Source organism: Mya arenaria, chromosome 9, assembly GCF_026914265.1.
Source record: "Mya arenaria isolate MELC-2E11 chromosome 9, ASM2691426v1".
NCBI classification, from domain to species: Eukaryota; Metazoa; Mollusca; class Bivalvia; order Myida; family Myidae; genus Mya; species Mya arenaria.
The window spans coordinates 73156037-73180057 of NC_069130.1; the positions used below are offsets into that span (position 1 = coordinate 73156037).

A 24021-nucleotide genomic window follows, 5' to 3' on the forward strand; every position below is an offset into this window, starting at 1 on the left:
ATGGACACAAATGAAAAAGACATGTATATTATGGCCATCTTACAAGACGACCGCGCCACGGCAACAACTAAGAGGCAACGGATGCGTTATACATTTAAATTTAATGGGTCCATTGTTTGCAGGATAACATTTCACCTCTGCTATGACATAGGAAGAAGTGCCTTACAAGGTCTAATGGCGCACATGGCAACAAATGGGATCGTTCCAAGGACCCATGGAAACACTGGAAGACGGCCCAAGCACGCACTAACGTTTGACGATGTGCAGCGCGTGGTAAAGTTTTTCCTGAACTATGCAGAACGTGAGGGGTTACCAATGCCTGCAGCTCCAAGAGGGCGAGACAATATTCCACCAACTTATCTCCCTGCAAGCGAAACGAAACTGAAGACATTCAAGGAATATGAGAAACAGGCTGTAGATTCGGTGGTTCCCATTCGCTGTAGATTCGGTGGTTCCCATTCGATGTGTGAAGCTGACCGCCTTCAAGACAATTTGGTCGACATGTGTACCCCATATCAAAATCGCATCTCCGCGTGACGACGTCTGTGCTACATGCGAAAAAATCAGGAAACGCGTGATGGACGCTGTCGAGGAAGATGACAAAAATGAAGCGGCGGATGCATACAGCGCTCATATAACGAAGGCACAACAGGTTAAGTACAAAGTTTTTTGTATGCCAAAGAAGTTATTTTGTGATGATAATATGAATAACTGCCGCATCAATTTCCTGTTCTCGAGAAGCAATAAGAAAGTACCCGTGTAGTGGATCGAACCCATGACCTTTAAGGTGAGAGGTGCACAACTATCCACTAGACTCCCCCACCGTTATAGTTTTATTTATGTACATAAATCATGATGTGCATACTTACTTAAATCACAAATACGAGTCTGCTATTCTCACCTATTATTATACGACAATGTCAATTTCTGGTAAAAGTGAGTTATATTCAAGGTAAATAAAAGAGCCGATTATAACATTTTTTTCAGGAACGGGAGTTGTACAATGACTGTATACGTCGCAGTACGGAGACGCGTCACACCGCTGAATGTGAGCGGTACCACCATTTCACGTTTGACTTTGCCGAAAGTGTTAGCCTGCCGCATTACTACAGACAAATGGGGCCCTTATTCTTCTTGTCCCTTCGGAAGATCAGTATATTTGGATTCCGAATAGATGGCGACCCACACCAGCTGAATTTCCTCATCGACGAGAACGAGGCCAAGGGGAAAGACGGTTCGAAATCACACGGACCAGATGCCGTCATTTCAATGATAGACTGGGCTCTTCAAAACTACGGCGGCCAATCAACGTCTTGCTCCATCCACGCCGATGATTGTACAGGTAAATTTAAACACAAAACAAATCTTTCACAAAGCATATACAATTTATTACTAGCATACCAATTTATTTTAGTTCAATTGTGACGAAAGCTGATAGCGTATAGAGTAACTCTCGAGTCAATTTCCTTGCTTGAACTCACCAGTACTGTGTGTCAATATGAGTGGTCACAAAAATGTTTCCCGACTTGTGATCGGACTTTGCACCACTTTGTCTCGGAAAGCAGACACTCTAACTCTGCGCCGTCCCTCCTATTTTTATTGGTAACATTAACAATGTCGCACCTTTGCAGTTTTGTGCGTGTGTGCGTTTACGTGTGTTTCTGCTTTAATTTGCGCGTGAGTGGGCGATACATTCTGTACAGGAAATTAATTGCACACATTCATGCATTTTTTTCGCATTACAGGTTTGAATAAGAATAAGTATCTCGTGGGCTACTTCATGTGGAGAGTCATGACCGGACAGCACAGTACCATTGAGTATCTTATGCAAATAATAGGTTCGTCTTTCTAAGTCATTATAGTAAAAAATATGCATATTTTTATACATAAACATACAACGATTTCTTGAATACGCATATATAGATGTATATTCACATTTGCTCATATTAAGATTTTATTCTCCTGCTGCTTTTACAACATCGTCTTTTTGTTTCTTCAACTTTAACATCGTGCAAAATACACATGCTCTTAATTAATAAATCCGTTTATCAAACTCTTGCAGGACATGCAAAATGCCTCGTGGATAGTGGGTTTGGAAATGCGAAGCGATTGTACAGGAGAACGGACTGTGAAAGCCTGGATCAGCTGGAGGACGTTGTGAACAAATTCTCATATTCTAACACAGCGGTTCGTTATCCAGCATGGTCTTGGAGAAACTTGAAAGGCTTCCTTGGCGATCATTTCAAAGCACTCAATGGAATAAGGTAACGTCACGTTCAATTATAACTCATAAAAGGCCCATACCTTCTACATAATGATTATGGTTTTACGATTGACTAAAAACCCATATATAAATAATAACCGCAAATGTTACAGTATATAATAAGTAGCCAATCTCCGTTTATTTATTAATGAAAACCGCTTGTTAATCAAGTGTCATGCATGATTAAATTTCAGGAAGTACCAGTACTTTCGATTTTCGTCCACTGAGCCTGGTGTCGCATTCGGAACTCCTCGGCCATTTTATCGAAAACAACCTCGGATGTATGCCGGTACATCTGTTGAAGTAGTTCGTAAAATTTTGAATTATATCATTAGTTAAATGTAGTGTTTTAGAGTTGTATTTATTGATCTAAGTTTAAATTTATTGTCATTGAATTGTATTATAGCAAACATAATGAAGAATCCCAAGAGTTAAGTCACAAAGTTTAACTGCTAAATAAAATCACTACGCGATCTACTTGCAGCGGACTTAAACGTACCACTTTTTGAGTGTGTAAACCATCCATATACATCCGAGGTTGTTTTCGATAAAATGGCCGAGGAGCTCCGAATGCCTGGTGTCGTTGTAGTAAGAACGTCGCGAGATGCAGAGGAGGACACGCTGAACGTTCTAAAGGATCCTGCCTTCCGGTTCGAGACCCAAGCCCGACCGGATGTTGTTCAAGCTGCAGGATTTAGCCATCCCCGACAAGAATCATTATATAAATGCGTCCGACAATACGTTCGGCCTCCGTACCAGGACATTTTATGCCCCGTACCAAACACTTTATAGCTGTGTATGCCTTGTCGCTGGTGATTGTTCTATTGTTAATGTAAATTCACGACATCTTTTGTAGATATATATTTCAGACAATAACTCTAATAAAATAAGTGAAAGGAAATGAAGTTGTTAATTTGTTTTGTTTTTTGCATTCTGATGCTATGATTCATGTTATTCTTAATTGTTCTTATGTTGCTTAGCAACGAAATAAAAATTGAAAATAAAACAATTAAAACGGTCTATGTCAGTAATATTCTTATAAATATATTTACTCATGAAGACAGGTGTTCGCTTCATTATCACAAAGTTTTTACGTCAGTTGTTGGTATTTCACGTCATAATGTCACGCGTTTTCAAAAAATCGACGTTTACCCCTGTGCCACTTAAAGTGGAAAATCTCAAAAAGTTTACAAGATATCAAAAAAATTTATTGTTATACACACACGTATATAAAAATGTAGAAAACTCAAAATCGATATTTTGGTCATTAAGACAGGTTTTGTCGCGACGCGGCCCATGTATATGTTTAATACTTTTCATAACATTCGACATCTATAGCTACTAAAAACTGCACTCTCATAGATTGAACGTTTTGATAACTTTTTTTTGGTCTTGGACAAAGCCATTTTCTTTGCGAAAATCCTTGGGAACCAGTTATATAAGGCTGCTGACAAAAATAGATCGCAGATTTTTATATCTAAAAAATATGTTTATGCATTTTTTACACCGTTAGTAACGGTTTAAGCCATAAAACATTCGGAAATATGAAAATCTGCAATCTGATTTTTAGTCAGCATTCTTTTATCATTTGTTTGCAGATATTTACGCAAAATTTGCTCTTTCCGAGACAAAAATAAAAATGTATTGATTTGTTTATGAAAGGAAAGATGAGCATTGACTTCGTAGAACACCAAAAGCAAGCGTTAACATTTTCCATGCAGCTACTCAAGGGAGCTAACTAAATAGTAAACTGCATGCAGCGGTAACAGCCGTTACTTCCCTTTGTTGACTGCATAGATGATGGCCCAAGATATATTTGAACGGGCCATATCAATGAAGTTTACCACAAGGACGCATGCACAAACATAAGGATGACTTATCCTTAAAGCCTTTTGTTCAAAGACAATGTTTGAGCATAAACCAACATTTATTGAAGTCAGTATCATAGTTTTAAAGCTCCGAAAGATTTTCCATACGAAAAAAGTGAATTTTACAATGTCGAATGGCGTTCGTCTAGCTACACATTCTTTCTCAATGTTGAATGGCGTCGTCTAGCTCAACATTCTTTTACAATGTCGAATGGCGTTTGTCTAGCTCAACATTCTTTCTCAATGTCGAATGCCGTTCGTCTAGCTCAACATTCTTTCTCAATGTCGAATGGCGTTTTTCTAGCTCAACATTCTTTCTGAATGTCGAATTGCGTTTTTCTAGCTCAACATTCTTCCTCCCTGTCGAAAGGCGTTTGTCTAGCTCCACATTCTTCCTTAATGTCGAATGACGTTCGTCTAGCTCAACATTATTTCTCAATGTCGAATGGCGTTTTTCTAGCTCAACATTCTTTCTGAATGTCGAATGGCGTTCATCTAGCTCCACATTCTTCCTCACTGTCGAAAGGCGTTTGTCTAGCTCCACATTCTTCCTTAGTGTCGAATGACGTTCGTCTAGCTCCACATTCTTCCTTAATGTCGAATGGCGGTCGTCTACCTCCACATTCTTCCGCAATGTCGAACAACAAATTAACCCGTTTTCCGTGTGTTCATTCATGTAGCAATTTAAAATCATTGGCTACGGAACTGCAGACATGTTTTCACTCACCATTGAATGGATGGGAAAACACTATTTCCGCTTAGGTTTATATGGTAATACTTGATAAAAATAATATATAGAGGATATTTGTTTATTTCAGTGTAAGATCGTATTTTATTTCACGAGTGTCATAGAAAAACATATTTTCACGAGTGGCGAAGCCACGAGTGAAAATGTAGTTTTTTTATGATCACTATCGTGTTTTTCATCATCGTGCCGTCGTGTTTTTATCATCGTACTATCGTGTTTTCATCATCGTACTTTCGTGTTTTTATCATCGTACTATCGTGTTTTCATCATCCTACTATCGTGTGTTTATCATCCTACTTTCGTGTTTTCATCATCCTACTATCATGTTTTCATCATCGTACTTTCGTGTTTTCATCATCCTACTACCATGTTTTCATCATCCTTCTATTGTGTTTTCATCATCCTACTATCACGTTTTCATCATCGTACTATCGTGTTTTCATCATCCTACTATCACGTTTTCATCATCGTACTATCGTGTTTTCATCATCGTACTATCATGTTTTCATCATCGTACTATCGTGTTTTCATCATCCTACTATTGTGTTTTCATCATCCTACTATCGTGTTTTTCATCATCGTGCCGTCGTGTTTTCATCATCCTACTATCGTGTTTTTATCATCGTACTATCGTGTTTTCATCATCGTACTATCGTTTTTTCATCATCGTACTATCGTGTTTTCATCATCCTACTATCGTGGTTTTATCATCCTACTTTCGTGTTTTCATCATCGTACTATCGTGTTTTCATCATCGTACTTTCGTGTTTTCATCATCCTACTTTCGTGTTTTTATCATCGTACTATCGTGTTTTCATCATCGTACTGTCGTATTTTTATCATCCTACCATCGTCATTGAATCATGTCTTCAACCGAAGCTTTTATCACGCATTTTGAATTGATCTGAAATACTGTTCATTAAAAGTTTAAACAACGATTGACACAATAAATATTAAAGTGACAGTCGTATTCAAAATCGATACATACACTTGTATAACAAACATTAATTTTGAATGTTAAACTTTCAACTAGTTCCAAAATAATTAATAATGAGAAATATTTATTACTGATAACAAGTTTATAACCGTGTATTTAATAGCTGAAAACGCAAATCAATAAATGATTGGTGAATGCTAAAAGATTAACTCTGATCTACTATCGTCTAGGTAGAAAATCCGTGTTTTCTTTACATTTCTTTCAAATTAAACATAGTATCCTTCATAAGATACTGGTTTTGACATTTATTAATCTGTTTTGGTATATTAAAACAACTGTATTAAATGTAGTAAATCTCATCTGGAAGTAAAAAGTTTAAATTATGAAAAGTCAAAACAGTATCTTCGAACAATTTTACAAATGCATTGCCTGTGAGGTCACATCATCATCATCATCATCAGCAGCAGCAGCAGCAGCAGCAGCAGCAGCACCACCACCACCACCACCACCACCACCACATCCACCACCACATAAACGTTTAATTCATCATTCAATTTGTGTTTTACTAGTCACTAGCAAGCAGCCATTATCATGCCGTGTTCTATGAACAAAAGTGCTTGTGGATTATTTTAGACGCTTTTTTAAGAATACAACGTAACTAAAAAGACAAATATATTACTGATACAATACCAGCATAAGCAACACATAGTCAATCAGAAAAGAGACCGCGGGTAGTAGTAGTAGTAGTAGTAGTAGTAGTAGTAGTAGTGGTAGTGGTAGTGGTAGTGGTAGTAGTAGTAGTAGTAGTAGTAGTAGTAGTAGTAGCAGTAGTAGTAGTAGTAGTAGTAGTAGCAGCAGCAGTAGAAGTAGCAGTAGCAGCAGCAGCAGCAGCAGCAGCAGTAGTAGTAGTAGTAGTAGTAGTAGTGGTAATAGTAGTGTAGGTAGTGGCAGTCGTAGTCGTCGTGGTAGTCGTGATAGTAGTGGTAGTGGTAGTGGTAGTGGTATTGACAGTGGCAGTGGCAGTGGCAGTAGCAAAAGCAGAAACAGTAGTAGTCGTAGTAGAACTATTATTGATAAAGAAAACAGGTGCTCTTATTAGGTTTATATGGCGTGGCGTCATTTCACTTCAGGATAATGGCAGATCGTAAAAATGCTCTGAAACGCAGCCCTGTATTCGACATTTTGTCTCATAGACTGCAAATATTTCTCTGCGCATGCGCGCCGGAAGGCGATAGGACGATGATTTAAACTCGACAGTACGATGATGAAAACGCGATAGTACGATGATGAAAGCACGACAGTACGATGACGAAAACACGACAATACGATACTACGATGTTCAAAACGAGAAATCATGAAACTACTATTGTGAAAACGAGACAGTACGATGGTGAAAAGACTGTCGTATCAACGCGGTTTCGTAATGTAGTGTTTTCATCATCGTACTGTCGCGTTTTCACCATCGTAGTTTCGTGATTTCGAGTTTTCGCCATCGTACTTTCGAGTATCGCGTCTCGGATCATCACTTTCAAAAGCCATGGCCCTAACTCCATTCCGTAGAATAGCACTGTTTGACAACGGCATTCAAATATCGCCTGTCTCATAAAGCACAGCCACAATTTACACAAAAGTTGTCTGATTAGATATGTCTTCTGTATTTCATACATCTGGAAGTTTATTTGACTAGTAAAATATTGTTCCGTTGTGCATTCGTATGTCTGTCGGTTACATGGCCATACGTCCCATCACGTGTCATGGTCATCCATGGCACTGGTTCACTATTTCTGTATACGCTGATTGTTATATACACAGGCAGTAACCACTGATTACCAGAAATGCGCGACACACCATTACATGATGCTGTAAATTTATGCAAAGTTTAGACAGGGGGGGGGGGGGGGGTACACGTTTTCCGAACCTACAAAGGTTAGAGTGAGATTTTGAGGTCTGATCTGCAAGATGGCGGCGAAACAATGACAAAGTAGCACTTTCGGAACCTGTTTTCGCCTGGTTCTAGTGTAAAGTATATATTTCCAAAATATCATGACGTGCATTCGGCTCTTCAATAACCATGCCTCCCTCAGCTTTTTATTTCATGCTTCTAGGTTACGGAATAAAACAATATTGAAAGAAAACCTCTGGCCAATATGTTGTTTACAAATGTGGGAAGCGAGAATTTGATACATTTAAGGACGTTTAATCTCCAAAAACACATTATTTTGTAATGTTTTCTCCTTTAACATGATTAAAATGTGGTATTTTATTTTCATGACAATTCCTCTGCTGTACAAGAGCCTTTATGGTCTTTTTTGTTTGTTTAACCACCTCAATGTCTACTGATAACAGTTCAACCACCTTTTGGCATCTTCCCGAACAGACTGACCGTAGGTTTTCCTCCAATTACCTTTTTCCATCGCATATTGGCTATATGTTGAATAAGCATACCTTTGCCCACGCATATAACTTATCGCATGTATATGCGGTATGAGCCAACATTTTCCAACGCATATAACTCATCTTGTATATATGCGAAGTGAGCATCACCCCGCATTTAACTCATCTTCTGTATTTGTGTATATGGGGTATGAGCCTAACTTTTCACACGCATATAACTCATCTTGTGTTTGTGCGGAATGAGCATAACTTTTCACACGCATATAACTACATTTTGTGTTTGTGCGGAATGAGCATAGCTTTTCCCACGCATATAACTCATCTTGTGTATGTGCGGAATGAGCATGCCTTTTACCACGCATATTATAACTACATTGTAATTGTGTGTATGTGCGGAAGAAGCATACCTTTTCCCACGCAGATAACTCATCTTGTGTATGTGCAGAATGAACATGCCTTTTACCCCGCATATAACTAACTGTGTGTATGTGAGGAATAAGCATACATTTCCCACGCATATAACTCATCTTGTGTTTGTGCGAAATGAGCATGCCTTTTCCCATGCACATAACTAATTGTGTGTATGTGTGGAATAAACATACCTTTTCCCACGCATATAACTTATCTTATGTATGTGCGGAATGTGCATGCCTTTTTCCCCGCATATAACCCATCTCGTTTATGCGCGGAATGAGCATGCCTTTTCCCACGTATACTACTAATCGTTTGTATATGCGTGCCCCTTACATATAAAACATCTTGTGTATGCGCAGATAAACGTCTCCCCCCCCCCCCCCCCACCGCATATAACTCATCTTGTGTATGTGCAGAAACACGTCTCCCCCTCCCCCACCGCATGTAACTCATCTTGTGTATGTGCAGAAAAAACGTCTCCCCCTCCCCCACCGCATATTACTCATATTGTGTATGTGCAGAAAAACGTCCCCCCTCCCCCACCGCATGTTACTCATCTTGTCTGTATATGCGGGATGGTTATGCCCCTACCCCCTCCCCCCCGCATATTACTCATCTTGTTTAAATAAGGAATGGGAATATATTTTCCCCTGCATACAACTCATCTTGTCTGTATTCGGATTGGAAATGTCTTTCCCCCGCGAATAGCACATCTCGTGTATTTGCGGAATAGTTATGCCCCCCCATAAAACCTAGCTCGTGTGTATACGGAATGGAATGTCTTTTCCCCGCGTATTACTCATCTCATGTATATGCGGAATGGGGATGACTTTCACCCGCATATTTCTCATCAGTAGTGTCTGGGGTCACTTGCACATTCCTTAGATACCACAAAAATCACTAATACTAAAGTATTCAGAAAAGAGAGATTAAGCTATTAATGAAGTCGGGAACTAGCCACTGTGGAAACATATTCAAACAGTCAGGGTTGCTATCTTTTGAAGACAGGTGCTATTATCATCTTTCATTACTTGTTTTCAAAAGCATGAAATGTTTGACTTCTCGTACTTTACAAAATTGTTAACATTTGCCAAAGATTGCGTTCTTCAGAAAACAAGGATCTTTTTGTTGTAAAACCTAGAACAAACTATATCAAAAATACATTTGCCTATAAAGCAATGAAAATTTGGAATTCTCTTCCTATACATACATTAAATGTCCAGATAAGCTACCAGCCTTTAAACATGCATTAAAAGGCTACTTATTGGCAGAATAATTTTATCACATGAAAAAAAATCTTGACACTTCATTTAATTCACATTATACTAAATAGTTCATTGTTCACATGAATTGTGTTAATGTACGTATATGACATTCTTGCAATAACTTGTAATGGATACTACCAAATATGTAAATGTTGAAAATATATTGATTGAATGTGGTTTTACTGAATATATATACATTATTTACAATATGAAACTATTGTAATTAATAATAATCATATTACACAGAGTTGTGTTTGTCGAAGAAATGTATGATAGTGATAGTGTGATTGTATGTTTTGTATGTTGCTTAATGTGTAACTTAGTATATGTGGAATGGGAATGTCTTTCACTCGCATATTTCACATATTGTGTATATGCGGAATGTATACGGAATGGGTGTGTCTTTCACCCGCATATTACTTATCCTATGGATATGCCGCCGGGGAATGTCTCCTCCCCCCGCGTATAACTCACAATATGTATGTGCGGAAATGGAATGTCTCACCCCTCTCGCATATTGCATAATACTCATCTTGTGTTTATGCGGACTGTGAATGTCTTTCACCCGCATATATCACATCTCGTGTATATGCGGTAAGGGAATGTCTTTCACCCGCATATAACTCGCCTCGTGTTATACGAAATGGGAAAGTCTTTCACCCGCATATTTCTCATCTCGTGTATATGTGGAATGGGAAAGTCTTTTACCCGCATACTTCTCAGGGAATGGCCTTCACTCGCATATAATTCATCTTGTGTATATGCGGTATGGGATGTCTTTCACCCGCATATTTCTCATCTGGTGTATGTACTGAATGGGAATGTCTTTCACCCCCATATAACTTGTGTTATACGGAATTGGAATGTCTTTTCCCGGCATATTTCTCATCTCATGTATATGCGGTATGGGAATGTCTTTCACCCGCATATTTCTCATCTCGTGTAAGACGGAATGGGAATGTCTTTCACCCGCATATAACTCATCTTGTGTACATGCGGTATGGGAATGTCTTTCACCGGCATATAACTCGTCTCGTGTTATACGGAATGGGAATGTCTTTCACCCGCATAATTCTCATCTCGTCTTATACGGAATTGGAATGTCTTTCACCCGCACATAACTCATCTTGTGTATATGCGTAATGGGAATGTCTTTCACCCGCATATTTCTCATCTCGTGTTATGCGGAATGGGAATGTCTTTCACCCGCATATAACTCATCTTGTGTATATGCGGAATGGGAATGTCTTTCCCCCGCATATAACTCATCTTGTGTTATACGGAATGGGAATGTCTTTCAACCGCTTATTTCACATCTCGTGTTATGCGGACGGGGAATGTCTTTCACCCGCATATTTCTCATCTCGTGTTATACGGAATGGGAATGTCTTTCACCCGCATATTTTTCATCTCGTGTATGAGCGGAATGGGAATGCCTTTCACCCGCATATAAGTTGTCTTGTGTATATGCGGTATGGGAATGTCTTTCACCCGTATATAACTCATCTCGTGTATGAATGGAATGGGAATGTCTTTAACCCGCATATTTCTCACCTCGTGTTATGCGGAATGGGAATGTCTTTCACCCGCATATAACTCATCTTGTGTATATGCGGTATGGGAATGTCTTTCACCCGTATATAACTCATCTCGTGTATGAGTGGAATGGGAATGTCTTTCACCCGCATATAACTCATCTCGTGTATGAGTGGAATGGGAATGTCTTTCACCCGTATATAACTCATCGCGTGTATGAGTGGAATGGGAATGTCTTTCACCCGCATATTTCACATCTCGTGTTATGCGGACGGGGAATGTCTTTCACCCGCATATAACTCATCTTATGGATATGCCCCCCCCCCCCCGCGTATAACCCACATTGTGTATGGCGGAATGGAAATGTCTCCCCCTCCCGCATATTGCATATAACTCATCTTGTGTAAATGCAGTATGGTAATGTCTTTCCCCTGCATATTACTCATCTTGTGTATATACGAACTGGGAATGTCTTTCCCCCGCATATAACTCATCTTGTGCATATGCTGAATGGGAATGTCTTTCACCCGCATATATCTCATCTTGAGATTGTGCGGAATGGGAATCCCCCCCCCCCCCGCATATTGCATTGCTCATCTTGTGTACAATGGGAATCCTACCCATCTTGTGTATATGGGAATCCTACCCATCTTGTGTAAATGCGGTCAGATTGCAGCTTTACATATTTCCGTCCCAAAAGTGATGTTTTATGCTAGACATTTATGACCTTGAAGTTTTCGGCGAGAGCACAGTGGAATGATCAACAAACATCCCCATTCTGTAAGGTTTGATCGAAATTCCAGTAAAATTGAGGAAATATTATGTCACAGTACTTACAGTATGTTTTTGTCCAAAGTGTTTAGCGGGTCTACGACACAGTGGACTCATGTGGGTTTGGCAGAGAAGGATATTAAAATTGCGTATAAGCGTTCATTTTCTCCCACCTCAGATAAGTATATCAATTAATTTAACCATGCTAGAAATTCTTATCTTGCCCACGGGCGAAGATAAAATGCCCGTATGGAACTTCTTTTAATGGTCACAACATTGTAATTACCTCCCTTGTTGAAGACTGTCGTCTGTAGCGTCTGTTTGAAGCTCATCATGGAAACCTTGTCTTGTGGCAATATTTAGAACGCTAGTTAATTATTTCTCGCTTCAAATGTCACCATTTTTACTTAATTTTGTTTAACTGAGATGGGAGAAAAGCATCTACCATAGCCGCTCGTGTAAACCTCGTTTCCGCAAAACACCCTACGCTCGGGTCGGAATGAACCAATCTTACACTCGGCCATGGAAAATAGTTATAATCAAATATGTGCTGTAAGACTGTCGTCGCAAAATATGTCAAGGCTTTCGAAGTTATATCGTAGGATAGAATTAAAGTCGTAGGATTAGCCCACGAGAATCACAGAAATGACGTACGGTTTTGGAGCACTTCATAAACATAGGCGATTTGTCGGACTGTCGTGGGTTACCGTAGGACAACCGAAGGACTATCGGAGGAAATTCCTAAGAGTCTGAGGACGATCAGAAAATCGGGTATATCGTTGATCAGACGTAGGTTTGAAGTTTGTAATTACACAATTGTAAGACGACAGATTGTCGAATACCTGCTATGCGACGTACGTGAATGGACATACTTAACAGCCTATGACACGATGGTAATGGACGGTCACCCGGACACTATTGCTCCATGGAATTACTTACCGGGTAATGAGTACACATTTGAATGATGGTGTGTTTAATTAACAAGAAATGAAAGTTGATGCACTGTGGAAACCCCGAGCATATTGTCCATGTCAGCTGTGTAGGTCCTGATCGGGGTGCAAATTTACATCATTCGAAAAGGATCTCAACTGATTGCTACATGCACTAAAACTGCACAATCACCGATTAACCGTTTTAACAATAGGTGTTCATATTATATTATATTATTGGAAACCAGTAATATTAGAAACAAATATTGGATCGCAGATTTTATTATTATGTTTAAAAAAATAAAGTTAACGCCAAAAACTCATTTTTCTTAGAGCTTAAGTTACGCCCTATAACGCCGCATAACAGCATCGCCGCATAAACGTTATTTTTTTCGTTTATGCGGTGATTTTCAACGTATAAAGCAGAAAATGCTTATATGGGGCGCAACTGTGCCTTATTGCCACATAAAAAGGATAACTTAACCATTTATTATCAAGCTAAAAATGTTTCAACAAAAACGATGGTGTTGACGTTGAAGTTGACGATGATGATGATGATGATGATGATGATGATGATGATGATGATGATGATGATGATGATGATGATAATGATGATGATGATGATGATGATTGTGGGGCTGATGATGTTGGTTGTGATGATGTTGTTGATCATGGTGATGATTAAGGTTAGGGCGTTGTATATTAATGTCATTTTAAAGAAAATATGGGGAAAGTTGGCAGGCAAGTTGAGCCAAAATGGAAGTCGAAAATTAACCCTTAGAGTGTTCAAATGACTAGTGCATAGAAACACAATCAATGAAAAAAAGAAGTCCATGATGACCCTATTATTAGTTTGAAATGACGTTGAAAGTTTGTACGTGAAGTTAGCGGCCTACCGGCCCACCGGCCCAGCGGCGTGAAGTTAGCGGCCTAGCGTCCTACCGGTCTAGCGGCGTGAAGTTAGCGGCCTAGCGGCCTGGCGGCCTAAAATGCTATCCTATTTTTCCTATTTATATATTTTCTGTTTTTATGCCCAAATTATCACTCTTAAGCAATTATAAATCTTTTTCAAAAAGAGTCGATCGAGCACTTCAGCGACCTAGTGGCGTGAAGTTAGCGGCCTGGCGGCCTAGCAGCCTAAAATGGTTTCCTATTTTAAAGTATGTATACATGCGTTTTCTTCACAAACAATGATAAATCTATGGTTTAACAATTTTGCTAAATACAAAAAATAAAAATGCTGATATTCGCTATCTTGGATTTTTTAGGCAGTTTGGTCGAGTTTTGGGCGAAATGCAGACATTCGTTAAAGGATGGTGATTTGTGAATAGGAACCATGACTTTGTCATTTTTAATTAAAAGAAGAAAAGGCATGTATAAATGGTTAATATCAAAAACCAATTTAAGGCCGCTAGACCGCTAGGCCGTTAGGCCGCTGAACTGCTTGATCGACTATTTTGAAAAAAAGTTAGTTGCTTAAGAGGGATAATTTGTGCATAAAACAGTAAATATATCATTGTTTTCGAATGTTTAATGCTTTGAAATAGCTGACTACTTTATTGACATTTTTGAAAAATAAATGTTGATAATAGCTTCAATGTGTAAATTTGTGCATAAAAACAGTTACTATGTCATTGTCTTAGAAGATAATGCAAGTATACATGCTTTGAAAAAGGATTCAATTTTAGGCCGCTAGGCCGCCGCCAACTTCACACCGCTTGGCCGCCAGGCCGCTAACTTCAAGTTGCCAGGCCGCTAACTTCACGCCGCTAGGCCGCTAACTTCACGCCGCTTGGCCGCTAGGACGCATGGTCGCTTACTTCACGTACATGTTGAAAGTGCGCATTGTCAAGGGTACATGCCCGTCAGTCTGACAATAAGGCGAGAATATATGTCACGTCATTCATTTTTCTGAATGTCCCTAATGACGGTGTTGTGCTTTGTCATTTAATCCATCCTTTAGTCGGGTTAAATGTAATTTCAAACGTTTTCGCAGTAAGATCAATTGGTTTGGTTAACATTTAAATCGATCTTACCAAATCTTTGTCAGAAATTACGTCTCTAAAAGTCTAGTTCAAAGCTTGGTTAAGTGGACATAAAAAACTAAGACCGATCTTGATGAAACTTTATCAACCATTATTGTACTAGTATATGTTTTAATTGCTTTTTATGCGGTGAAAGTGTGCCTTTTTGCCACATAAAAAAGAACATTTTTATGCGTTGAAAATCACCGCATAAACGAAAAAAACACGTTTATGCGGCGATGCAGTTATGCGGAATTACAACGCCTTTGGTCATAAAACAGTTAAAGATGCACTCTTACTCCCAGATAGGATTTACCTCAATTAATGATGTTGTTTAAATATTCCAAAAAGGATGAAAAAATGTCGAAAACGGTGCTTATATTCTTATGGAGGATAACGAGGTTAATTTGAAAGAAATGAGCATAAAACACGGTATTTCTATCTTATGAGACTAAAGAAGACCTCAGTAAAACTTTTTTAGTAATCATCAATCATATAATCTTTTTTGCTTTCTGCTATTTAATACACAGTTACAATCTTGTTATCCGTAATTAATATTTAATTAATGCATTATTTAGTAAGTACTTCAAGGTTAATCAGTCGAAATTGATGTTTGTTATACATGTGTATGTATTGATTTTGAATAAGAGTGTCACTTTAATACGGAAGCCCTGGAGGGACACTTTAATGTCAGTACGTAAATGTGAATAACTGCAATCTGATCTTTGTAAGCCGTCTTATACCAATAATTTCCAGATATCTACATTCGGAACTCCTCGGCCATTTTTTTCAAAAACAACCTCGGATGTATGCCGGTACATCTGTTGAAGTAGTCCGTATTTTTTTAATAAAAGCATTAATTAAATGTAGTGTTTAAGAGTTGTATTCATTGCTCTCAGTTTAAATTGATTGCCAGTGAAGTGTATTATTGCAAACATAATTACGATTCCCAAGAGTTAAGTCATAAATTTTAACTACTAAATAAGATTACTACGCGATCTATTTGCAGCGGACTTAAACGTACCACTTTTTTGTTGTTTTTGAAAAAATGGCCGAGGAGCTCCGAATGTGATATCTACTCAGAAACTGGCGCTGTCAAAACGGTCAGTCTGTGCGAGTGCAGCTTTAATGATTATGAGCATTGTATATCTCGATGGTACTGCGCGGATATGCAGGCAGATATGTAGCTAAAAAACTTCAGAGAACACGTTATATATTACCTTTTTGGACGTGATCATGTGCTGTAAACATAAAAAATATCAACATTAAAGTTATGGAAGCCAGCACTAGCATAATCTGAGTCTACCCTGGTCGCATAGGCTAAAATCCTTGTTGTGTCATGGTGCGTTACACATATGTAGTATTATGTTGTTGATTTCAGTTCCGAGGCGGAGCGTGGAGCACCTTGCTCAATCCAGAAGCTATTTTGAGCAAGACCGGTACCACTGTCACAGGTCACAATGCCAGATGTGACATGAATAGAACAGAACAGAATTTGTTTGATATAAAGCTGCACTCTCACAGATTTACCGTTTTTACATTTTTTTTTGTCTTGGAAGAGCAATTTTTTGCGTAACTATCTGTAAACGAATGATATAAGATTGCTGACAAAAAAATCCGATCGTAGATATTCATATTTCCATTCGAAAATTAACGTTTTATGGCTTAAACCGTTACTAACGGTTTAGGAAAAATGCATAAAATAATATAAATGTTGAAAATATATTGATTTAATGTAGTTTTACTTACATGATGATCACATATATGTCTCTATGATGAAAAATATATGAAATTCTACTGCAAATGCTCTCAAAATTGTCGGAATTTTTTGTTCATATTTCTTTTCCCTATTTCCATTGTTTCCACTATGACGTAAATTGTAGTTGTGTGAAGTTAGCTTAAAGATGCACTCTCACAGATTGACCATTTTAACAACTTTTTTATTTTTGGTCTTGGAAAGAGCAAATTTTTGCGTAAATATCTGCAAACCAATAATTAAAGATGGCTGACAAAAAATCAGATAGTAGAGTTTCATATTTCCGTTCGAAAATTAATGTTTTATGGCTAAAACCGTTACTAACGGTTTAAGAAAAATGCATAAATATCAATTTTTGAACTAAATATAAGAATATGCGATCTGATTTTTTGTCAGCAGTCTGTTTTAAGTGGCTTCCATGGATTTTCGCAAAAAATGGCTCGTTTCAAGACAAAAAATAAAAAAAAATGTCAAAACGTTCAATCTATGAGAGTGCAGCTTTAAAATTCGATGTTCGAATTAATTAAAACATACATAAGATACCAGCACGGCTTTCATCTTTTGAATGCCGAATGTCGTATGCTTTGCTTACTAAACTGGTTACTTCTTCTGTATTATGTATGTACATTCATTTCTTTGCGTTATTTATTGTAAAGAAAATTCTTCCAGTATATATCCATATGCAGAATGTAAGCTGTCCATTCACCATGATACAAAACCACGTTATATTTCTTTGGACTATGGTGCAATGCCATCAAATGGTTTTCACAAGACTTACATTATAACGTATGGGACCTGGCTAGATTCCAAACATTCTCCGAGTTAAACGTTAGCGCCATACATACAAAATACCTCGTCAATAAAAGTGTGTCGTTACATTTTTTGCATTTTGGCCCCAAATGTTCATGATCGTCATTTTTTGAAACTAATTTAATTAAAGCATTTTCACCTAATTCACCATGTCACAAAAATCTCATAACCCCTCAGTATATTCATGAATCGAAAATAAACCAATAGAAAATCTAAGAAATTACAATTACAGTACCGTTTAAAGCTACAGAAGTAAGTAAATACATTTAACCTCAGGGCTCAATTTCTCGAAACTTCTTAAGTCCCTTAAAACAGGATTAAGCTAAGCTCGCTATTTGTGTTCTTCAAATATTTGCGTTATATTAACTTCTTTAAGAACTTGTATACTTTATATATAAATTAAATCTATGATTATCACAATAAACCATTTTCCTTTCAAAGAAGTTCAATTTAAGTATGTATATTAGCTAATTGAAATAAGCTACTTAAGCCTGTTAAGCTTAAGAAGTTTCGAGAAATCGGGGCCAGATGTTTAATTTCCAATGCCTAACGTCCCTTTTCATTACCAGTCATGTAGTCGAGACTCAAACACCTGTTTGGTTTTTTAGACCTATAGGGTATGAGCTAGACTAGGCGTGTACATGTATTAATGTGAAAGTGAAAAAAGATAGAAAATGTTCAATCACGTAAAACGGTACCCACAGTAGTAAACGACGAATAATCTTTACGGAATACGATGGCGAAGGTAACATCGTTCGCTCCTTTGCCCCCGTCTGTTAAAACACACCGATCACGTTTTCACTATTGATGCAAGGGAAACAACTAAAGTTGCTTGTATCAAATATGGGCACGAATTGTCTTTCTTGTCTATACTACATATTCCGTAGATCAATTCTTTCCTTGATCCCATTTTGTGCAGTGACTTTTGCCTGTTTTTGAAAAACAAACGTTAGTAGCTCTTTTAACTGATTACGTAAAGTGTGTTGATAATTTGAACGCTTGTAATTGCATCAATGTTTGTTAACAACATTAACATACTATATTCATATGTTCCTACTTTTTACAAGTAGGCGGAGGTTGTCGCTCCGCCCAATGTTATTTTAACCGATCCATTGAAATGTCACGTTTAAGGGGTAATACATTGAGATGTTATTCTGTAATAGAACTGAAAAAATATGTACTAAAGAAAGGCATTTACTTAACTGGAGTTAATATATACCATGAAAGACGACCTTGATATATTTGCATGTATTTCAGCGTTCAGTATGAACTGTCGAAAAGTCAGGGGGTGTACGGATCCTATTTGCCCCTCTTCCCCACGCCCCGTGGGTTAGCTATTGTGCTTACTCTATAATCATTTGAATTTGCAAATCAGATAATATATACAACACACAAGGAATCGATCGCTATTGTAATATTGCAGGTTTTAAATAACCCAGCCAAATCATTGCTATAGAGCTACTTTCAAAATGAATGTATTTTACATAATGTCTCTGCCCTCGTTTAATGATAAAAGCACGAGAGCTATTTTGAATCCCTTGCAATATTTTCAAATTGCAGCATCAATATTTAATGATTGTGAAAGCAGAGAAGCGAAAGTACAAAAGTACTATGGCGAAGAAGCGAATGGACGGACGCGAAGGCACGAAAGTACGAAATTATGAAGGCAAACGAGCAAATTAACCTCCGCTCCGTCGCTTCCGTACTTTCGTGCTTTTGTAATTCTACATTCATTTCATGATAGCACTAACAGAACATCGTTCATAAAAAGGTGAAAGTAGTAATCCTGTACAAAAGAACAGTAGAATTGTTTGATAATGAAAATGTACAATTGTGTACAATACATGTTCCATTCTTAATAACTCTCAAGCTGTGGTTTAAATTTTAACTTTTAAAATCTCAATGCAATGTTTACGAATCTCAATGACAATGTTTACAAATCTGAAAAATGATATGAAATGAGCATAAAAGTATCTGTTATTATCTGCCAACGCGGAATAGGTTATACTGTTCCCACCAGACCAATAGGACACAGATTCGACACCTGCTGTCAGTGCAACGTTTTGCTTAATTTCTTTTTTGTAAGGTACGCTTGAGGATAGCGAGACATAGTTTTCACAATGGCTGTTCCGTGTACGTGCATGCGTCCGTCCGAACTAAGCCTTGTCCGATCGGTATCATGACCATGCATCTTAGGATTTAAAAAATGCCATGAAGGTTCAAAATGATGAAGTGGCGTGTCACGCACAAGACAAGGGTCTTTCTATCAAATACCAAAAGTCGAAAAGATCATTGTCCGGGCTTTATCTTGACGATGCATTAAAGACTTCAAAAGTAACTTGCCATGAAAGATTACCATGATGTGATGGCTTGTCGCGCAGTAGACCCTTTAAGGACAAGGTCGTCCTTAGAGATCAAAGGTTAAAATGATGCTTGTACGGGCGGTTGTTAAACGTCAGGAATCTTTACCATGGATTGTACAATCAGTTTAAAAAATGTCATGAAGTTTCACCATATGGTGGTGTGTCACGTACAAGGCCAGGCCCAAATATCACGAAAAAACTTAAGTCAAATCTCAGTCTCATTTTAACACTTAACAGCAACGATCATAACAAACAGAACAGAACAAAGTTTATTTCGTATAAAACAGTTCACATAATAAAGACAATGATATAAGTCAAAGATTACCCTTGATCATTGATAAATTGAATATTCTGCATATATACATGGCGATCAGTTATAAAAATGAACGAAAGCCTGAAAAAAGAAAGAAAAATAAAATAAAAGTTTTCTTGTGTAGATATCTCTACGTGATGGTGTTAGTGCTAATGTCATTCACAAACAATAACATATTATAATCAACGAAGTACATTTAAATATGCAATTCTTTGAAACTATACATTATGAAAAAAGTGCAATTTACAATATGACAGCCAATGGAACAACACTTAGTGTAACAGTTGAGCATTTCGATTTCTCAATTCAAAAGTCTTGTACACAAAGATGGATACGTTACGTAGTATATGTTTATTTTCTTACTGTAAAAGTTCGATAGCTTTTAACATAGAGAGTCGTTGACGATAATATCTAGGTATGTAACTATTTCTTATCTCAACATCTGGCATTCAAAAATAAAATGAAACTCGTCTTCAAGTACATTGCATATTGGGCACAGCCTTTTATGCAAAGGAGTTCTATTCCATCTACCCACTTCTACATTCAAGCTATGTGCGCTCATTCTTAATTTACTAAGTGCAATTCTATATTTTGGAATATTAACGCAGTTCAAATAGGGTTGGAAATTAAATTTAACGAAAGTACTGTAAAATCTTGCTCTTTAGGAGTCATGGATCCTACTTTCATGGTTTTGAATAAAAATATCTCTGACACGTTGTTTTAAAAGAGGCATAAATAGCGGGATATCTTTGTAAATTTATTTAAATATTTTTTCAAACGGAAAATTGCTTTTCTTGCTTGTCCAGCGAGTGTTGTTGTTGCTTGCAGAAAAAAACCACCTGTCGTAAAGACTACGCCAAGATACGTAAAGTGGCTGACTATATCTAAGATATTAGCATCATAATAGAAACGTAAATTAGCAGGAATTCTTCCACCTTTTCGGAAGATTAAAACTTTTGTTTTGTCAATGTTGACCTTTAGTTTCCATCTGTTACAATACTCACTGAGTATATTTAAATTTGATTGTAAATTCTTCACCTGACTCCGCAAATAGGACTATGTCGTCAGCGTACATTAGCAAGAAATTTTTTAACATGTCTGTACTAATGCCTTTAGCTCCTTGTAAATATAAAACCTCTTCTTAATCATTGATATACATTGAAAATAGAAATGGCGAGAGGCATTCACCTTGCCGTACGCCTAAACAGCTCTCAAATATATTACCAAGCTCACAGTTGAGTCGAACTCTTGTTTTTACATGACCATACATTGATTTTATAACGTTAAACAGTCTGCCTCTGATTCCGAGTCTATGTATTTTAAACCAAAGATTCTCTCTAACAATATAATCAAAGGCTTTGGAAAAGTCAACAAATACACAATATAGCTTTTTGTTTTGGCTTATAATATGATTAATCAACCCATGCAATGCAAAAATATTAGCAATGGTTCCCATTTTTGCCCTAAACCCAGCCTGTGATTCAATGTATACATGATAAAATTCTGCCCATTGTGATAGCCTCTCATTAATCAAACTCGTGAACAGTTTTCCCAAAACGTTTAATAATGTAATTCCCCTGAAATTACTAACTTCGTCAACGCTCCCCTTTTTATGATTTGGAACAATATACCCCTCTGTCCATTTTTCAGGAAAATAACCAAACTGTAATATTTTATTAAATATTTTTAATAAATACGGTGATAAAACTTGCTTTCCATAAATAAAAAAATCATTAAAAAATAAATCAGGCCCTGCACTTTTTGCTAAGTTTAGCTTGAAGATGCCTTTATTAAGATCTTGTAAAGTAAATGGTTCATCTAGTTCAGAAAACATTGAGTTTAACAAATAGCATATGCTATTACACCTTTGATGCATTAAATCATGTGATTTATGCCTTCTGTCAAGATTTCAATTTAAAAGGAATAATATTCTACAGCCAAAAATATAACAATTTCTTGTTTTTAACAATTACTTCAGTATATTTTTTGCTCTGAATAAGTTTCAATATTAACAAATCAATTATCAACACATTCCGTGAGACAGTACGTTTTCAAAAAGTATAATATCATGCTATAACCTTAATCATACTATATGCTTCCATGTGGTAAAATGGTGGATTTGTTTTAGCTTTCACGGACGCCAACTGCAGGAAACTAATATTTCATTGAAAATTCATTGTTATATAGTTCAGGCTTACTTCATTAGAATATGAAAAATATCTTAATATTTTGCCCAAAAGACTACGTTTATACTGCTTCAGACTAAGACTATCTGTATTCTCACGGAGAATGCAGACTGGAAGGTATGCCAGAAACAGAACACCTAGGGGAACGATATTGTCATACAAATGATATAGACAATGAATTTCATTTTTTTTTTGTATATGTCCATGCTATTTTGATTTACGAAAGAGATATTATAAACGTCAAATTTCCACAATTATTAAAATTAAATGATAAGACAATTTTATATCTTGTTCTTAGAAATAGTTTATTGAATGTTGAAAGATATATATTAAGTTCAGCCTCTGATTATTGCTGTTTATTATTATTATTACTTTTATTATTATTATATGTGAACACTGATAATAACATCACAATTCACCATTATACAATCTACACGTTGATATATGAAAGCATAAATGTATATGTGGACATTGTACAAGTCTGAATAAGTTGCGCATACTTTAGAATCTGTATTAAATGAATTGTAATACATAATGATATAAGGAAAATGGAAAAGAAGAAGAGAGATAGGAGAAAGAGAAGGGGGAGAAAGAGGAGGGGGAGAAAGGAGGGGAGAAAGAGGAGGGGGAGATGAGGGGGAGAAAGATAAGGGGGAGGGGAGAAAGGGTAGGGGAGAAAGAGAAGGGGGAGAAAAAGGAAGGGAGAAAGAAGAGTGGGATAAAGAGGATGGGAAAAGAGAAGGGGGGAATAGGAGGGGAGAAAGAAGAGGGGGATAAAGAGGAGGGGAGAAGGAGGAGGGGAAAAGCAGAAGAGGAGAACTAGAAGGGGAGAAAGAGAAGGGGGAGGGGAGAAAGGAGGGGAGAAAGAGGAGGGAATTAAAAGGCGCGAATGAAAAGGAAAGAGGTGGAAGAGAAAGGGGATAGACATAATGGGATAAAGAGGAGGGGGGTAAGATAAAGGATAAGGGGAAAAATAAGAGGGAAGGAAAGAGGGGGGATTAGGGGGAATAAAGAGAGGGGAGGTAGAGAAGAGCTAAAGAATTAGTTGGAAAGATATAGGCAGAGATGAGAAAGTGTGTAGTTGCAGGGGAAGAAGATCGAAGAAGAAGATAAAAAGTGGTAGTTGAGAGGTTTAAAGTACATGAATGAATGAATGAATGAATGAATGAATGAAAGTCTTTATTTACATAAGAAAGCTTATGAGATTTAAGAGGAAAAGAGGCAAGGGTGGGTAAAGAGAAGATACAGTGCGGGGAAAGGAGGCCAAATGAGAAAGTAATCAAGATTTTATAGATCTCGAAACATGCGCGACCACATACGCATGTACGATGGTGGCTCAAAGAGCTAGTAGGAAAGAGAGAGAGAGGAGACAGATCTCGTACCATGCACGACCACACGTACGAGCGGTGGCTCTGAGAGCCGGGTCGGGAACCAGCACCGCTAG

The 24021-nt window shown here is 37.4% G+C and overlaps 1 pseudogene; it reads left to right on the plus strand.

Moving 5' to 3' along the window:
- On the plus strand, positions 1-23400 carry LOC128246365 (uncharacterized; annotated as a pseudogene).
- The last annotated feature ends 621 nt before the right edge of the window (positions 23401-24021 follow it).